General features: G+C 41.2%; 2 protein-coding genes across 2 annotated transcripts in view; one reads left to right on the top strand and one right to left on the bottom strand.

Moving 5' to 3' along the window:
* LOC126568516 (transmembrane protein 222) overlaps nt 1–16,467 on the bottom strand; it is a 482,151-nt gene that overhangs the window by 275,775 nt on the left and 189,909 nt on the right. The gene's annotated exons all lie outside the window — the stretch shown is intronic.
* Nucleotides 1–16,467, top strand: part of LOC126567934 (G protein-coupled receptor kinase 1) — a 101,992-nt gene that overhangs the window by 55,195 nt on the left and 30,330 nt on the right. The gene's annotated exons all lie outside the window — the stretch shown is intronic.

The raw sequence follows: 16,467 nt of genomic DNA, 5'->3' as shown, positions 1-16,467 counted from the left end.
CTTCAATTTATCTCAACAACATGCTAATTACTCTTTTCATTATGACGATGCGTTTTGCTCACGCACACCAAGAAGCACATGCAAATTATGGTAGAAAGAGAAGCTGCCGGCAAACGAATTACCAGTACCAACGAAGAATGGAAGGGGAGGGGAGGGGGGGGGGGTGTTTGTTTTAAGGTGTAATCTTTCGAACAGTTTGCTTGCGGGGGAAGCAAGCAGCAAAACAAATCGCAGAAATTACTCACAAAAAGGCATGAAATTAAATGAATTGTATGGAATACTTTTTTGTTGGGATTTTGCTTTCTTCTGTACGTCCTTCAACTCATGTAGCCTTTCCTCCTCTGTGTGTTGTGTGTGTGCATCTTTCGGGACAGAATTTCTTCAATCTCTCGTTGAACGAAAACAGAAGAAAAAACCTTCTCAAGCTTCAAACGGAAGACACTAAGCCTCAGTCATTCGCCCCGGTTTCTGCTAATTAAAGGCGGCGATTTAGGCACTGATCCTAATTTCCCGTAACTTTTCTACCCGTCCGACAAGGGAAAGGTTCCGTGTAGGCGTAACCGAAATGAAGGCACGATCATTAGAACCTACGCCCTGTTGGTCGTGTGCTTCCGATTATTCACCCATGCAGAACTCATAAATTACGAAAAAGTCGAAAAAACGAGCCACTGCCTACGGAGAGACGTAATGGGGAAAATGCTCCCGAGAGTGTGCGAGGGAATGATTATCACGAGCTAGGGAATTGGAAGGAATTGGAAGGTCGCAGCAAACGATGAGTGTGCGCTTAATCTTTGCCTCTTCCGTGAGTCCTTTTTGGAGTAAACCGCAAAAAAAAAACGTACAAAGGTATACCCCGGAAGGTGAATTGGATTTCTTGGAAGTGGAGTTTTCTCACCCAGATCGGGCTGGCACTTGCAACTGTGTGGTGGGCAATTTGTGTGCAGTTTTATTGCCCAAAGATTACCAAACTTCGTTGCTTCATTGTGTTTGTAATAATATTTCGTTGTCGGTTCGGTTTTGGGGATTGTTGGAAAGAATTTTTTAAATTTTCTAGATTTTCCTAGTATCCTTGATTTTTTTTTCGGATGGTTACGAGACAAAATCATCTCACCACCAGAGGGACCACAATAATTCGCATGAAAAAGCATGTAAAGCATGGTTTTCCAACTGATGAGAAGCGTACTGTGTGTACTCGACAAAATTAATTCTCGGAAAATGGAATGATATTTCTGGGCAAAATTATCTCTACTTGATACAACGAATTATTGGAAGTGTCTCGAGCATAATGATGTAGACATAAACCAGATTCTCCTTAACTGAGAGTTCGATAAGGTAGAATCTCTTTTCTGGTTTATGCGAACAAAGTTTGCTGATAAAAAGAGGTCCGTAAAATACAAGATATACTGAACGAACCTTCGTCATACGATGGCCCTAATATTGTGTCCTACTACTTGATAAAATGGAGACTAAAAAATGAAGCTAACAATCTTAATGGATGACTAACATACGGTTGGTGCATCATGACGACGGTATGTTGACAAATCGCTTCCTGTGATGCAAGGCCATCACAGATATCCCTCTCACGTTTCTTCCTGCGTACGGACAAACACGGTTTAAGTAGCTTCACCTTTTCCAACGAAAAGAGGTAAGCAAAGGTGGCCAAAGAAGTGCAGAAAAACAGGAAGGAACAGAAAGAAAAATCGAAACATGTTTGAAGATGTAAAATTTCTCATTTAAATGCAAATTAGTTGATAGCGGCGGTGGCGTTTGTTTGAGGTTTTGCGGTGATCTTGACGAGTTTGGCAGCGACGGCTCGAAGTTTCACTCGCCAGTGGACGCTAGGCTCCAGACGAACCTAGACGGTTGTTGACAAGGAGAAGTACTCTCTTCCCAGAGCCTATGCTTCCCGCTAGCGCAATATATTCCACAACGGTTTCAAAACATCAAGCCCCGCGTCTTCACTTCGATCAAGCTTCCGTTTTTCCGCGGTGATTATAACCGAGCCGGTCGGCGACCTAGTTTGACTTTCTTTTAACCTCACGGCTGTTTGTTTTTTGTGTTCCGTGCACTTCTGTTCCGTCGGAGCTTCTAACTCTTCCTAGCGGACCTGCTAGACACACTGGCACCCACGGTATAACCGTTTTCTTGCATCTCATTTCGGTGGTGGTTTTGTTTGCTTCTAACTCTACCACCTGCGCAAGACGCTGGCAGGCGGGTAAGTGTTTGTGATAAATGGAGCGAACGCCACGGATGAGTTATGGCCATCGGCGACAACGCGCGCAATCGATCGATATGAAATCAAAGGCGTAACTTTCGATAAAGTAGTTGTTGGAACTTGCGAATTTTGTTGAAGTTCGCAAAAAATGACAACAAAGATTGTAGAATTTCTAGTTTGCCATCGACTCGGTTCTTTCAAATAGCGTTTTTCTCCGGGTACTTCAAACCACATCCATTTCTCAGCCACACATGATAAATGGCGACATTCACTAATCGGTTTTTGCATGCTGTCAGTTACAAAACGGCAGCTGGGGTGAGGTGAAAAATTGGACCACCAAAAATGTTGGGCATGACAAATGTATGCAATCGGTGTGGTGACTTGAAAGCAATAAACTATTTTAAACAAGCGCGCACGTACACACAGACAGACACGACACGCCACCCGGTTACCTCGGCCTTGCCCTTGGCGACTTAACAAGGCGCTAAGAAACACAAGTGCAAGCTGTGATCGCGCAAGGCGGCCACTAGCGCACGATCTTGTTGGCATGGAATATCAAAACAAACTTCGCCTTGTCACAAACAGACCTCAAGGTTGTGCACGGAAACAAGCGGCGGCCCTCTGTATGTGCCGAGAGCTGCTGCTGCTGCCCAGTGATTATTATTTTTAGTCCTGCCACATGTGACACAGCTGCAGTTTATTAGTGCCTGCACGTGGGTAAACGGTAAAATCGCTTCGATTGGTTTAAATTGTCACGAAATGTGTGGGTTCGAATGTGTGTGTGTGTGTGGTTGGTTTGGAAAAATGGATCACAAACAGTCGCACGACTGAGCACACTCACTCTTGTCCACAGTGAAATGTCAACGACTTTTCTCTACGGTCATTTTACTCTATTGAATTAACCGCTTAAGTGTCCAGCGGCTAGACCCCGCTCGAACCGCCCCCGTTGCATACGTTTGGGCAAATTGCTGGACTTCAATTGGATGACTTTTAGTATTTTAGCTGTGCACAATACCAAAACGAATGGGATTTTAAATTGTGATAAAACGTGGGCGTGAATTCATCGGAAGGGAGAAGTGTGTTGTTTATGTTTGGAAAGCAAGCTGGTTAGTTTGTGGTTGTTTGTTTGCATTTATTTGCGTTGAAGCAACCAGATGGTTACGGGTTAGATCGAGCAATGTCCACGCTTCATGATGAGATCAATGTCCGAGTAAATTGATCCATAAAATTATAGCTTTGCTCGATGCTTGATCGTTCTGCGAGTGTTCATTTGTGGTTCATTTTCTCGTTTAAAGTGACTTAGTTGAGGATCTCAGTTGAAAGTTCAGATTGTTGATAGTTGCATAAAAATAGACTAATACAGTAAGCCGACATAATTTTTGGTAGAAATAGAGATAGAACTCGTTCACGATTGAATCGCCTTCAAACTTACCTCATATAACGCCATAAAAAAGGCTGATTGTACAGTTTTTATGGCAAATAAGTATCCTTGAAGCACAACCATATACTCCACACCTTTTTTTCCATGTGCACAGAGCACATTTGTTGGAAAAGGAAATTCAATCTGCCAAAATTGAAATCCTTTCCTTGCCGCCTTTGCCGAGCGATGTTCATCGTAATGTTTGCTTTCTTCCACCTACCGACAGCTGTTTGGCTGAAGACTTTTGGCAGAATAGAACTGAGCAGAATAACAGCGACAACAACAAAAATATACCCCAAACACACACACACAGTACTCGCTTCAAATATTGTCAAAATAGAGCGATTCCACCGTGGGAAGTAATGCAATCCCTTAGCACGGTTCAAAAGAACGAAGGAATCCTAGTGAGAGTGGGAATCCAGGTTGTTCAGGAGGCTCTGGGGGGTTTCTCTTTCTCCCTCCTTATAACCACAGCATCCGTTGGCTTGAACGTGGCATCCACCAAGCGTCCCGAACTCATCGTTTTCATCCGGCACTTTCGGATTCTTTTTCGTATTACAGCCGCCATATTGGGTTTTGTTTGTGTCTTTGCGTGTCGGACGTGTTTTTTCCTCGATTCGTGTGCATTCTTTTGCCACAGTTGATCCAAGGATATCCGCCGGATGGTTGTGAGTATGTCTCTGTGTGTGTGTTTTTCACTCGCCCGTATGATTCTTGATTGCAGTAAACTTTCAAGTCACCAAAGGAGGATGTTCGACGAGAGATGTATTGCTGGGATATGCCGGCTGTGGTCTTGATTGTCGGTTGCCGAAGATATCGATGTATAAAATGGCAAGAATTACCTCTCTAGGTACAACCTCGTTGATTGTTGTCCATCCTAAAGGACTATGTTTTTTTTTTCAAGTTCGCTATTGATGTAGAACTCATACTCAACGAAAGACTCGCTCACAAGCTTTGAACATTCAGAGGAAACCCTTTTCCCATGAGCTTTACGCTTATTCTTTTTTCCATCATGCTACTAACTCCCAGGTCCATTGAATCCTATACTGGAGGAAACAAAATTGAAAGCACACATGGGAATAGGTTTGAAACGAAATGAGGAAACATCTCGCAATAGCTACATTCAAACTGTCTTTTTTCTGGTTTTACTGTAATGTTCAGCAGAAAAAGAGGAACAAGGAATTCTTCATCATATTAATAGCTTTAAAAAAGAAACCTTCCATACTATTCTCCACGCTATTTACTTTGTGAAATAACTTACCCGTAACTATCCTTCCGATACGTTCACATTGCGAGCGTTTGTTTCGTTGCATTCTTATCGTTCTGTCAGGATATTCTGCAACTTATGACATTTCCGATAGCCAGCAACTTTGTGCACAGGAAGTAGTAAAAAGCCAACCACAGGTGTCTCTTGCTGTTTCTGGCCCAAGCTTTATGTTCTTCATCCATTTCATTAGTCGGTAGTAGTAGAAGCAGCAGTACGCGACAGCCAATGCCGTAAGTTTTCAACCGAGAAGGCATAAAAGGGGTAACTGACCATGTAACGTTTGTCGCTTGCCCACCATTCGATTGCCATTCGAATGCAACACCCAGTTACAAGAGCTTTTTTCGTAATCTTCTTTTGTTTCTGTATCGGTGTGTAAGGTAGTAGTGGTAGCTGGATGCAGGTGTGCAGGTTGAATGGTGTTACATTATGATGATTACTTCCCCCAACCGATAGTGATACTGTCCTAGTTCAGTGTATCGTACGAAGGAAGTATAGTTTGCTTTTAAAAAGGAAACTCTAAAACGACTCCCTTTGTGTGTATGTGTGTTGAAATGGGTTTATTTCTTACATAACAGTGCCATTTTCTTTCCATTCTTTCGTTTCTTCCGGTGTACAGGGTTTCACGGAGCATTTTTAAAGGATTCTTATTTTTTGAGTTGGAATGTGTATTCACATTGTGATATCTCAGCGAAAAACGTAGACATGGTAGAATACAACTTCTCCCATTTTCTGACTTCATCAGACTGACACGATAACTTTTGTCGTCCTTAATTTTACAAACAAATCCAAATCTTATCACTCCCAACCATGGTGTAACAATAACCGGTTCCACCGTAACAAAACATGTTGCCAATACACCTACCAAGATCAAAAGGCGCCGATCGTCACACCAATGTATCAACGGTGGCCTATGGAAAGGATGATATCCATCTCTCTTAACAAACCCCAAAAAAATATTAAAAAATCACTCGATTTAACATTGCTTCAAAATGAATTGACAAAACGAAAATTTATTTGTACACACGGAAAAGAAATATGCCTGGCATTGTGGAAAATACCTATACAGAAAAGGCAACTGAGGTTCGCATTTTAAAAGTAGCCTGTAAAACCCTGTATGTATTTTTTTAAAACATTTTTTCCAATTTAATTTTCGACTATCGAGTTTAAAAGTTTTCCTTTTGTTCAATTCTACTAATCGTATTTATTCGTTTATTTTTTATTTTTATTTCGCACGGTATGTTTTGTGTCTTGCATTCTTTCTCTGTTGGGAAAGTTTATCTGTTTATTCGATGATTTATTTTGGCATTGTTATCATAAAAAAGTTTGCTTTTTCATTTGTTTGCCTTCCCAAAAGTTTTTTGTTTTTGTTGTGCTTTCACCCACGGTTTTAAAACTTTTTTTTCTACTGTTTTTTACTCTATTTTAATGCATCATTTGTGTGAATTATCGCTTTGAAGTTGTGTTGCGCGTTCGAAGCAAAAGTTTGCTGTCGCCTGCTCTGCGCTCGAACTCCAAGTTTTTAGGGTCACCCTGAACTATTCTTTTTTTTTTTTTGTTCTTGTTTTAGTCACCCTCAATTTACGTTCTCCTTTGATCATTTCCCATTTACCAAGCGAGCAATAAAACAATTCCCAAGAATTGCATTCTCGTTCTGGCTTTTACTATCGCCATCTAGCGCTCCCGAACCCGGATAGCTAGAATAGTTCCTTCGACGGTCATCCAATATTTTTTCTTCCACTTTCCATCCTACTTTCTTGTTTTCCCGAGCATTCAAACAATTTATTATCCCCTCCACCGCCTTCAACACGCTTTCAGTTGGTTGTTTACTGGGCAAAGTTGAATACCATATTTCCTTCCCTCCACCCGAAGGGTTTGACCCGGTGGACCGGAATATATTTTGTAATTTATTACAACTTATCGGTAGCGTTCGGTCGTTTCTTTGGGAAGTGGTCTCGTCACTAGAAGCACACATAAAACTAGATCAAGAGAGCGATTTCGTTTCCGTGACCTGGAAAAAAAACCCCAGCAGAAAGATCACTGACAGAGGTTAGTTCTGGCGGGGGAGTGGCGAAGTTGAGGACATCACTTTAGAGTTACGGTGGAACACGACAAATATATTGCTCACGTACAATACTGTTGACTCGTTTTAATGGTTGCATTTTATCTTCAATTGTGGATGCACAATGCACCATAAAGTTGCGTTGTGTTTCTATCTTTCTTCTCGATCGATTTATGTACAGCGTCATGTTTTATTTAATGTGTTTTCTTATCTCCAAAACGATGTGGAGTAAAATAATTCTAGCCTTAATTTCCAAGACTTGTTTAATGTAGGGCGAAATTGTTTCCACTTTAATCGCTTTAATTTGTAGCTAAAAAGTAATCTCGTTAGGAATTGCTCTTATTAAGACAAAAGCCAACTTTTCCTTTAGATATAAATATTAAACTTAACAGGAGAAAAAATGAAAGCAATCAATACAACAAACTTTTACTGCCAAACCTAGCACGGTACCCGGCACACTAAGCTTACACACCGGGCTTCGAGAACGAAATCGAATGAAAGTTTTAATTACAACTCTATTAGTGGCGCCAAACGTCTCGAAGAAAGGTTCAACCTTTCTTCTCCGAAAGGTGTGTCCGGGAAATGGTGACGACTACCGACGTTTCTCGGGTTGTTGGTGGAGAAAATTACCAACAACTTCAGTGTAACGTAACTATCCGCCAGGCAGAGTTTCATTTGGGAGAAGGTGAAGGTCCAAAAACAAAGTTAATCTAATGGTGCACAAAGAAACCAAAAGTAAAACCCGTACTTAGATCGTTGTGTGGGGGGTTTTCTTAATTTCCGGAAACTGCTGGTTCGTAGGTGCGCGAGCAATCACACAGTGGCAAACCGTGGCTATGACACTTTTTCTTTGTACGGAAATCTGACACAGCAGCAAGGTAACGGGGCGCACTAAGGCTGATTAGTTTGGCAGCAGTAAGCGTGGAAAGTGGTCCGCAACTGTGGGTGATTTGAAGTTTGTCGCTTCTTTATTGTTATTTTGTTGCCGTTTGTTGCCAAGCGGGGTTATGTTTGTAATTTCCTCTGTCAAAAATCCATTGTAAATTGATATTGCTCCAATAAGAGAACCTTATTGACACTTAAACAGTGCTTAAACAGTTCGTAAGCAGCAATCAATACTCACTAGAGCCCCCTTGCTCGTAACAGTCACAAATAAACGTCGCTGAGAACACAAGGGACATTCTTCAGCAGCTGGAAAAGAACCTAATAAGGACCGCGTCCTACTACAACTGTTGAGGCAGAAATGTCATTTTCACGTACTTAGCCGGGTACGTGCCTCTTGTGAGATGTGTAATTGAAAGCTCTGAATCGATTTCTACTCGTTGAGCGTACTCATTGAACGGAGAAAAACAATTAACACAAAAGAGGACGCAGAAAGCATAACAATCAAAGTCGATAAGTTGAAGCTTCCCACAATGGGGCAACTGGTGGGACTGCAAAAACTGCACAAAAGTTGTGATGACAGATTATCTCTAAGTGAGTGTGTGTGTGTGTGTGAACGCCAATATTCTACCCCCTCTCAATTGTTCCAATGAGGATGAAAATCGATTCGTTTCCACTGAAGAGCAGCTAATTCTGCAGCGTTGTGTGTGAACAGGGGTTTTAAGCAGTGTTCATTATGATTTTACCATGAAACAATTATTTAAGCCATTCACTGTTACAAATTGCACGTTTGCTTTTGCGACTTGTTTTTCAACAAATTAATTTAATTGATTTTTTTTTTTTGGCTCGAAATTGTAAATTGCCCCTTTCGCGGGAACTTGCTGTAATATGAAACGATTCGTCTGAATTGTGAACAAATGGTTTAACTTCCATTCTTGGAACGTGAACCTGTATTCCTACACGAGGGTTTATTCATGGAATTGAGAGAAAATTGAATGGGAATGTTTAAAAATGATTGCATTTGCAAACCAAAGCTTGACAGAAATTACACAGCAGGTAGCGAAATCCTACAGTTGAGTTAGAAGAATCCCCTAACTGAATGCAAGATTCCTCTTTAAGCCTGCAATATTCCACAAAATGGTGCTTTATTCCGCTCAAAAACCCTATAAAATCCCCCGTAAAAATCCCCTGCAAAAATCATGTAAAGTTTTGCGCTAACCCTTTAAAACTTCACTATTAATTCTGATTTTTCTTCCTTAAGCATAATTCTTAACGCTTGGATGCGCATTTTCCACTCACACCGGTAATGAGGTACTGACGGCTTGTAAAACTTGTAATCCACATCCAGGGGGCCTCTATGGGGCTGGTTGCGTGGTGTGTAGCAAGGAACCAGCAAGACTCTAAAACTGGTGCCGAACTCCATTCCGCTCTACAGAGCGTAAGTGAACGAGCCGGAAACTCCGGTACTTACCTTTGGGTACGGTGTGTGTGTGTATGTATGTAAAGGGGTTTTTCATGCGAAATATGCTTGCCACAGCGCCGCAATTCGACAGAACACGTGTGTGCGACGCAGTGTTTGTCTTATATTGTATTTAAAGCCTCTTTTCCCACTTGCCGGCGAGCAAATGTGCAATGTAACTTAATTATTTGTGAGTGGCGTGGTACGCCATTTTTCATGTGCTTGTCCGTAATTAAGGTGTGCCAGGTTTTACTATCGAGGTGCAAATGATATTTTGCATTTGTATTTATTTATTCCTGTTATTTCTAGATGATTTTTTTTTTTTTAAAAGCCATTATTATGTTTATTTCTCTTCTTTATCTTCGTTTATGAAATCTTAAAGATTTCAAACGGCGATTTTCAGTCCCGTGTCTCACAGTCGTGCGTTAATGCGTTTTCAATTTCCCGGCAACATCGCATAGCACCCCAACGCTCAAAAGGCGGGCGTGTCGTAAAAATTAATGGCACCATCTGCATAAAGAAATTGAATATGTCCCTTCCCAACCTCAATAACACTCCCTTGAATCACGCACACACCCACTGCCATATTCCAGACTTGTACGAAAACGTTAACGAATGGGACAAGCAACGAGTCAGGCGGACGCAAAAAGCTATGCAAAATGGGATCTCTCTTGGGCATTGCACGAATCGGACCTCGGGTTTGCTCGTACATTTGCTGGATAACTTTAGCGAGACACCCCCGTTTTTCCCGGAAGGGTTGAGTGCAAGAGTGCAAATCCCTTCCCACGCAAAGTGGTGTCACCCTTGCAGGTCTACCGAAAGATGCTTTATGGACTTCTGGATAACCTTACCAAACCTCTCTGTGTGTGTATGCTATCGATGTAGATTTTAGTTCGTGGTAGGGCCTCATAACATCCCCAAGCGCATCGAGTCGTCCGAGAGAGCGATACCAAGTGCCACGGTATGGGGTGCTGCTGTACATTATTCGTGGAAGGTTTTTATTCCAACCAACATCAGCCGTACGGCTGAGGAGGCTTGTGGAGGAAGGAAAAAGGGTTCCCACCCACGGCTCGAAGGACAAACAAGCTGCTGCTAGATGGAAGGTGAATGATAACAACGTTTTGCCATTGTGTATCCCATTCCTGTCAGCTCATGCCGTGTCTAAATCATGGTCGCCTGCATCCGGCATCCTCGGAATATCGTGTGTGTGTGTGCAAGTGTTTTCCGCTTCCGCTTCGGATCTCTACCATTTCGAGCCGAAGAAGCAACTGAAGCGCGTTTTCCTTCCTGTCCTTCCAGGCAGTTGGAATATCTTTGCGAAACGGATAAGTCACCTACCAAAAGTAGCAGCTTGGTGTGATATGCACCCACTTCTGCTGCTGCTGCTGCTACCTCATTGTGACCTGTACCTTTAATGGATACCGGGAGGCCAACCTCCACCAGTCCTGCAGGAACTAACCTTACAAAACACGCTGTCTTTCCGGGAAAGCTCCTGGGAGTGTGCGCTACGAGAAGGTTCTGTGCGGTTTGCACCAATAGATAAACGTAATCTTCTCTCCCTCTGCACAGACTCACACGCTTACATACGACACACACACGTACGCGCACGTATGCGGACTTCTGTTGCGTAAGTTTCTCCGGCTTCGGGCGCGAAGGGAGTTTTAGGCTGCAGGCACTACTGGTGGGTGCCGCTCGTAACAATCGAGATGTTGCAACATGACAATCTTGTTACATTTTAAGTGCACATCCTTGCAGAACCCCGTGGGCGCATGCTGCTGGTTGGGGAAAGGTTGGGAGTCAACTGTGCTGTGCTTTATTGTGACCGCACTTGAACAGATGCGCTCGATGCGGCGCCATCCCTTACTCATATCTGTGGGACGGACAAAAGAATCAACCCGGAAGAATGTTCCCCAGCCAGAGTGGTTCTTTGTAATGTTCTGATTTGCATTTATTTATTTTTTTTTCCAAGGAGATAACTTGTTTGCTTGTTTTGGAAGCATTTAAAGGAGATTCGCTTATTAACTCTTCTGCACTCTTTGTTATGAATTGTTTTGTTTGTTAATTGTTTTCTAAACCACTTAAATTATTAACTTAAAATTTTTATTCTATTACAGTGTTTCACGGGTCATTATTTAGTTGTCAGCCGCAGTTTTTATTTCGTAAATGAGCTTTTTCGCATTTTCTTCGACAATTATTTTCTGTTGATAAAAAAGTATGTTTTGTCACACGTGTCAAACCGAGAGTTTAACAACACTTTTTGCAAGTTTTCACAAGCCAGATGAATGCCATTAATTTCAACATGTTACAATAACTTAGAATTAAACAATTGAGTTACATCCAGATGGAATTCCTAATACTTCTTATACCTAAAAATCTTCCTCCCCTTCTTGGTTTAACGACCTATTAGGACATGCAGGCCACTGAATTGCTTGAAAGATTTATGGATGAATACTACGTATTTGAATAGTCAATCCTCACTACGGGAGAACGGCCTGAATGTCATTTGAACCTTGGTGCTGTCGTGTGATGACCGGCCCCGCTGTCGCCTCTGCATCAGGCCGTCCTACTCATTGGTCTGGTTCTTCTTCTTGGCTTAACGTGTTTCGAAGGTCACGCCGGCCATCGAAATGGCTTACTAGACTGCCGATACCACGTATTTGTTAAAAAAAATTAACATTGGATGGCGAAAAAGTCCTTTAGGAAATGAAAAATGTAATTTTCATTTCAAAATAGCCTTTAAAATTCTGTGTTGATTATCAACTCTTTGCTTCAATTGTTTTTCTTTGTGTTTTGTTTTGTTTATCGTTTTATTAAATATAAATTTTAAATGGTTTTTCTATAATTTTTTATTGTATTTAATTAACTTATATGTTTTTTTGTGTGTGAGTTTCTTTCGAGAATTTATGTTTTGCAAATAAAGTACATATCGTGTTTTTTTTTTCATTGGGTTTCTTTCAAAATATGTTTATTAAATCGTTTGTCGTTTGTAAAACTGATTCAACTTCTTCTGTAAACAATTTTGGTTGTTTTCTTTAGTTTATGTTTATTTTAAAAAAACAGTATTTCTTATTTTTGAAAAAAGTTATATAATGCTATTTTTTTAAACCCCTTATCATCATGTTGTTGTTACTGCTTTGGTAGATTTTTCTCACCAGAAACATCAACACCAACGAACGATAAACTATTGCCAAAGCACATCTACCTTGCCAGCCTAGCAACTGGCCACCATCAACTTGCTGTTCGCCTATGAAAAGACAACGTTTTTCCCTCCACAACGTTGCCTCGGCCGGTTCTCTCAGCGAGTGTATAATGAAAAATGTAGAGAAAAGAAAACACTGAAAACAAACTCTGGGTGTTTGATGAGCTGCAGAAGGGATGTGTGTGTGTGTGTGAGTGCTGAGCAGGGCAAAGTATGTTTTTGTATGGGAATGTGATTGCTTTCGCTAGCACTTCGAATGGAAAATGATAGAGCTTTGGCTGATGAATGAATGAATGAATGATGTTTACTAAACAGCTGTAGCTGAAAGCAGCAATATCAATAGCACAGTTAGAGGTGGGTTCGAGTTGATGTAAAGTCCGGGCAGTTTTATGTTTTACGTGTGTGTCGTGGGAAGAGATCTGCCGCCCATGGATACATTCTTTGTCGTGCCGTAGCGTGGCACAGGCTGGGTAGGAGTTTCATTTTATAGGTAGGGTTTTGAAGGAAGAAGTTGTGAGTCTAAAACATGAAAGAGAAGCAAAATAAAAAACAAAAAACAGTGACAAGTATGGAACAAAAACGGGCAGTTTAATACTTTATTAGGCTCTTCATTACTGTTTGTTTGGTGTTATGCATTTGGGTTGAAAGTTTTTTTTAGTGATGTTTTGTTTGTTTTCTTAAGAAAAACTTTAAGAAAATGATATTGAATTTTTTTGTTCATTTCGATCTACCTTACTGTCAAAATAACCAAATATAGGACAATATAAAATTCAACGAAATAGATTTCTTATAGAAAGAAAATTTGTGCAATGTAAATAAAATTATATAACACGATAATCCTTCTTGAAATTACTGCAGCACGTGGGAAACAAACTTTTGCTCGCGTGTGGCCTTGTCCTACTTCCCGATCACCTTTCAAAAGCAGTTTCGTTTGAAAAAAAAAGCACACCAACCAACGGAACTCATCTTATAAATGCTTCATAACGCTCCGGGCTATCGTCACAATAGCGGAACAGCGAAATAAAAAGTTAAGGAAAAAGAAAATCCCGCTGCTGAGTCGCGCGCGCGCTTTGCCCCGATTCATGACGGTGCAGTTATGTAGATTTTAATTTCACTCCAGCATACGCCGGGAAAGCGCAAACCGGATGAATAATAGTGTTGGTTTAGGTGGTCATGCCCCCGTACCATGCCCAGAAACCGACTGGAGTTTCGCGTCATGCGAGCGCATGGGTTTTTCGTCCCCCGACATTTGAATTGGATTTATCGAGCACCAGGCGCCTCCATTGGATGATGGAAATTTGAAAAGCTTACGGGTGGGTTGGTTGATTTTAGAAAGGCTGTAAGTAACAGTGAAGCGTGGTAGAATGGAGGCATTTTTCAGACACTTTTCAAGGTTTTTGCATATTAGCTTCGGGGCTTTTGCTTTTACAGTAAATAAGCGGCTGTACTCTGGCGCATTTCTACGACAACTTTAGAGTATTATTAGCAATCATTGAAGCACAATGTTTTACAAGAAAATGCGGTGTTTTGCTAATCTAAACTCTATTAATTTTGTTTTAATACACTACCGTTGCAGTTGAAGGCGACTGCCTGTCAACCGTCATTGCTCATTTCGAAATATCACACACACAGCTGAAGAGGCTTGGCGCTGCACGCTACCAGCAAGATAAAGTCGTCTTTGTTTGCTCAACAATCGTTTCCTTCTGTATGCATTATCTTCCGCTGCGTGCAGACATAATACGATGCTGTTCAAAGTGCTGCTGGTTGCATCACGATATCCTAAGATGGTGCAGAAAACAACAGCAAACGCGCTTATAAGCGCAACATCAACATACTCCGACACGGGATGCAATCGATCTATCAGAGCGATAAGCGTTGATGAAGTAATTGTGCAGCTCGGTAAAGCTATTAATCTTGCCGGAAGAAAGGGTTTTTCCCTATCGTACCCTGGCCAAAGCAAGTTTCTACACCCTATCATCAGTCTTCATCATCGTCATTGTGTTGTGTGACCCTTACATATATGTTTTTGAAGGCAGGGATCGATTTTATTATTCGCGGTCCGGAAAACTCTCACGGGACCAATTGCCTGGTGAGCCCGGGATCGCATGATCGAAGGTAATGGTAAAGAGGTTAAGGTTGGCCATTTTCCTTATCTTCTTTTTTGCCGTGGTCATGTATGGGGGAAGCTATGGTACGTCGGAGGATGCCATTCTTTATCGGTGAAATATGGGATTTTTCTCGATGGTGAAGGTGTGTATGTGTGTGATACTATGATTGTAATAATCATGATGATAATGATGATGATAATGCATAAGCGCTGCTGAGAGTGATTTATTTGAGGACATTTATTCTGGTCGTTCGACAAATTTCGCTTAGGAGGTAATTTTTTTTTCTCCATTCATTCAATTTTTGCGATGTTTGCGCCAAGTGAGCACATGGTAAAAATTCACTGTGTTTGTGAGCATCGAATATAATGTTATCTTTTTTTTTAATATTGTTTAATTAATTTTTGCGTTTACGATGAAAACGTTTACAATTTTTTTTATTGTTTCGTATTTGAAAATATTCTAAGCAATTTAAAAGTCATTTATTCAATTCTACTTATGTAAAAATATTTGGAATACATTTTCTCGTAAAAGTTTTGTTGAGAATTAAACGAATATAGTTTGAATATCTCTAGACCAATTGTGGTGAAGAATCAAGCAACGCATTTTCCAGGGTCGATTTGGCGATTTACGGATTATCGTTCATTGATACCCAACTCGATAGGGGTTAACGATTCCTAATTGCATCTGAAATTTCGGAGAATCGTTTTACATTGCTGAACAGCCAATGTTACACCACTGCGCGGGCCTGAGAAACCCTGTAAGGGGATTACCTTCGGAAAATTCTCACCTTCCCTGGAAAATCCAAACACCCCAAAACACCCGCTAATGCGCAAACGTTTCCTCATCAACGCCAACCGAACAATGACCCGATTAGAGTACACCGTGAAGGTAAAGTTTTCTTCGTTCCACTCGATTTTGTCGGCCCTCGCCAACGCTACCAACTGAAAGGGAAGGGGTGCGCGCGCGCTCGGGGAATTCGGCGGATAAGAGACACCGAAAAACCTCGTCATGCGTTATTAATCGCATCGTTTCGTATGAAGCCATGGTTCGAGGTTTCGAGGATTTGTGGAAATTTCATGATTGTAAATACTTCATCACCCTTCGATCGGGGATCGTTCGCGCTAGAGATGTCCGCGCTGGGTAAGAGTGAGTGAGTGAGTTTAATCCTGCATAGGGAATTATGGTTTCAAGTTAGCACAAAGCGGTTATGTGATTGTTTTTGCTATTCAATGTTCACTTTTTTATGACTCATTCTTTTCGCTCTATACTCATACACTCAATCTGTGTGCGAAGTGATACCGTAAGGTGACCCCTTGGGAGGTTGTGTAGGGTTCCAGGAGAGTTTTTTTCTAGAATTTTAGAGTTAATATTCATCCTAGAAAGCCTACGAGCGTCACTCCCTATGCAGGCTCCCAAGGAATCGCTTAAGGTAATACGTCTTAGGTAATTGCGCTTCGCGTGGAGCGGATTTAAAGCGCAAGAGAGTCATAGAGAGTCATTTTACGGCACAGAAAAGAGTGAGTGAGTCATTAGTCAACAAAAAGAGTGAGTGAGTAATCATCCGAATAAAAGAATTGTAGTGCATTGCTCTTTAATAAATCTTTAAAGAGTAAGCGAAGTATTTTAAGTCTCTTTAACCACACTCCTTTTCTGATTCAAACCACTAAAAAGAGTCAGTTTTCTCATCTCTAGTTTGCACCCTTTTAATACTGTTGCTTGGGTGCTTTCCTTTTAAATTTGTGAGTTTGTGCGTGTGGTAGCTTCGTTTTGGTTAGTTCTCAATTTTCCGTTTCTCAGTATTTTGCACGTTCGGGACATAATTTTCAAAGTAGTGGAAAAAAGACTAGGCCATACAGTC

This window comes from Anopheles maculipalpis, chromosome 2RL (assembly GCF_943734695.1).
Source record: "Anopheles maculipalpis chromosome 2RL, idAnoMacuDA_375_x, whole genome shotgun sequence".
NCBI lineage: Eukaryota > Metazoa > Arthropoda > Insecta > Diptera > Culicidae > Anopheles > Anopheles maculipalpis.
Note: the sequence above shows the minus strand (reverse complement) of the source record. Positions and strands in the feature narration are given on the sequence as shown.